The sequence below is a fragment of the Delphinapterus leucas genome, chromosome 3 (genome assembly GCF_059928025.1).
Source record: "Delphinapterus leucas isolate spDelLeu-1000000601 "Yukka" chromosome 3, BTC_Dleu_Yukka2, whole genome shotgun sequence".
Lineage (NCBI taxonomy): Eukaryota > Metazoa > Chordata > Mammalia > Artiodactyla > Monodontidae > Delphinapterus > Delphinapterus leucas.
In genome coordinates, this window is record NC_143131.1 from 160,033,711 (window position 1) to 160,037,321 (window position 3,611).

Genomic DNA, 3,611 nt, shown 5'->3' on the forward strand with positions numbered 1-3,611 from the left:
AAAGCAGCCTTCATAAAAATGCTGCAGTGTGCAAATTATGAATATGCTTGAAACAAATGAGAAAATAGGAAGCCTCAGCAAAGAAATAGAAGATATAAAGGAGAACTAAATGCAAAATTTTATAACTAAAATGTACAATAACAGCAGCAACAAAAACCTCAATGGATGGGTTTAATAGCAGATTGGAGAGGATAGGGGAAAGAATCAATTAAATCAATTAACTTAAAGATAGAATGATATGGTGCTCGCTTCAGCAACACACACACTAAAATTACAATGATACAGGGAAGATTAGCATGGCCCCTGTGCAAGGATGACGTGCAAATTCATGAAGTGCTCCATATTAAAAAAGAAAGATAGAATGATATATATTACCCAATTGAAATAACAGAGAAAATACAGAGTGATAAAAAAGAACAGAGCTTCAGGGACATGTGGGTCTATAACAAAGATCTAACATGTATGTCATCAGGGTCCCAGGAGAGGAGAAGGCATGGGACTGAAAAGTATTTGAAGAAATAATGGCTGAAAAATCCCCAAACTTGGTAAAAAACATACATCTAGATGTAAGAAACAACTCTAAATAAGATAAATCTGAAGAAAGCCATGTCAATACACAACAGAGTCAAACACCTGAAAAATAAAGACAAATAAAAAATCTTGAAAGTAGCTAGAGAGAAACAATATATTACCTGTGGAGAAAAACAATTCAAATTACAGCAGATTTCTCACCAGAAACCACGGAGACTAGAAGAAAGTGGTACAATATTTTTCAAGAGCTGAAAGAAAATGACTGTCAACCCAGAATTCTGTCAACCCGATGAAAATATGCTTCAGGAATAGAGGGATAATCAAGATATTCTCAGACGAAGGAAAACTAAGAGAATTTGTTGCCAGCAGACCTAACATAAAAGAATGGCTAAGGAAGTTCCCCAAACAGAAAGAAAATGAAAAATGGTGGAATCTTGGAACATCAAAAAAGAAGAACAATGGAAAGAGCAAAAATATAGATAAATACAATAGACTTTCCTTCTTGATTTTTCCAAATTAGTTTTGATGGTTGAAGTAAAAATTATAACACTGTCTAATGTGGGTCTCAATATATATAGAGGTAACAGTTAAGACAACTATAAATGGTAGAGGGTAAAGGGACTTTAAAGGAGGTAAGGTTTCTTTCACTCAAACTGGTAAAATAGCAATACCATTAGACTGTGATAAATTATGTATATATAATGTAATACTTACAACAACCACCAAAGGGCTCTACAAAAAGATACATTCAGAAACATCAGAGGGCTTCCCTGGTGGTGCAGTGGTTGGGAGTCCGCCTGCCGATGCAGGGGACACGGGTTCGTGCCCTGGTTCTGGGGGGATCCTGCGTGCAGTGGAGCGGCTGGGCCCGTGAGCCATGGCCGCTGGGCCCGTGAGCCATGGCCGCTGAGCCTGCGCATCCGGAGCCTGTGCTCCGCAACGGGAGAGGCCACAACAGTGTGAGGCCTGCGTACCGCAAAAAAAAAACAAACAAAAAAACAAAAGAGGGAAAGTCTCAGATCAATAGTCTAAGTTTTCACTCAAGAACTTAGAAAAAGAATCCAAAGCAAGCAGAATGAAGGAAATAATAGAGATAAGACCTGAAATTAGTGAAACTGAAAAGAAAAAAGCAACAGAGGAAATCAATTAACAAAAAGCTAGTTCTTTGAAATGATCAATAAAATTGACAAAGCACTGGCAAGGCTGACAAAGAAAAAAGAGAGATGACACATATTACTAATATCAGGAATAAAACAGACCCTGCGGACATTGAAAGAATGAAAGGGGAATACTATGAACAACTGTAAATACATACATTTGACAATTTACATGAAATGGACCACTTCCTTGAAAACACAAATTCCATACTCACCCAATATTAAATAGTTAATTGAATTAACTCTATCACTATTAACAAAATTTAGTTCATAATTAAAAAACTACCCCAAAGGGAATCTCTAGGACCATGATTTCACTCCTGAATTCTATCAAACGTTTAAAGAAGAATTAACACCAATTTTACACAATCTCTTCCAGAAAACAGAGGAGGAAAGAATACTTCTCAACTCATTTAATGAAGTCAGTATTACCCTGATAACAAAAACAAAGACAATGCCAAAAAAAAAATAGAAAAGAAAAAAAAAAGAAAACGAAAAAGAAAAAACTACAGACTAGTGTATATATCCTTCATGCATATAGACATAATGTATATATCCCTCATGCATATAGATGCAAAAATTCTTTTTTCTCTGCTAATTTAGTTTTATTTTACAATTTCAGTTTTATTGAGGTATAACTGACATATAGAATTGTAAGATATTTCAAAAATTCTTAACAAAATATTAGCAAAGAGATTTCAGCAATATATAAAAACAATTATACACCATGATCATATAAAGTTTGTTCTAAGGATGCAAGGTTGGTTCAACATTCCAAAATCAATTAATGTAATCTGCTATATCAACAAAATCACAAGCTTGTATCAATTGATATAGAAAAGCATTTGACACATTTCAACATCTATTCATGATAAAAACTCCTAGGTAACTAGGAATAGAGGAGAACTTCTTCAATTTGAAAGAGAACATTTACAAAAAACCTGTAGCTAACATTGTACTTAGTGGTGAAAGATTAGATCCTTTCCCCTTAAGATCAGGAACAAGGCAAAAATGTCTGCTCTCACTGCTGCTATTCAACATAGTACCAGCAATTCTAGCTACTAAGTGAAAAAGCAAGGTGCAAGATAGTGTGTAAATTATGTTATCTTTCTGTAAGGAAAGTATGGAAAACAGGAATAAATATATTTGCATTTCCTTATGTTTGCATAAAGAAATACAGAAAAAATAAATAGAAAACTAATGAAATGATTACCTATAAAGAGGGTGTGGGAGTTAGAATTCTCTGTGTATATTTTTACACTTATTTTATACCACTTAATGTTCTTTTGACTTTTGAACCAATGTAAACATTCAACATATTAAAAGCCAATTCAGGTGGTAAGGAGGGAGTGGGAATGGGGAATGACTATTGATGTGAATGGGGTTTCTCTTAATGATATTGAAAATGTTCTAAAATTAGATGGTGGAGATGGTTGCACAACTCTGTGAATATGCTAAAACCACAGAGCTCTACACTTTAAATGGTGAATTTTATGGTATATGAAATATATCCTGATAAAGTTGGAAAAAAAGGGCACACATGCACACCAAAAATTTCAGAAAGGAAGAGGAGATAGACTCAAGATAAAGCAAAGACAACAGGAAAATAACATGGAAGATTTGATGCCCTTAAATCCAGAACTTTCTAAAAACATCTAGAAAATACAATTAAACAGCACTGGCTCAAGGAGGAAGAAAAATACCCTAATAATATTTAAAGAAACTAAATTATTAGTGAACAATACTTTGTAAATGAAACAACAGACTGAGGTAAGTTTAATAAAAGTTTTTTTTTTTTTCCTCCCTGTCCCTCCCCAATAAAAGTTTTAAGGAGAAGATCATTTCAGGGTTATATAGAATCTGGAAAAAAATACTCTCCAATTCAAATTTTAATACTAAAATAACCGAGATACTAAAACTAGA

The 3,611-nt window shown here is 33.8% G+C and overlaps 1 non-coding gene across 1 annotated transcript; it reads left to right on the forward strand.

Annotated features, from left to right (window-relative positions):
- Positions 1-241: 241 nt before the first annotated feature.
- LOC115802253 (U6 spliceosomal RNA) lies at positions 242-348 on the forward strand. The gene has a single exon (XR_004022672.1). It is a non-coding gene; the product is annotated as a U6 spliceosomal RNA (small nuclear RNA).
- Positions 349-3,611: the final 3,263 nt, after the last annotated feature.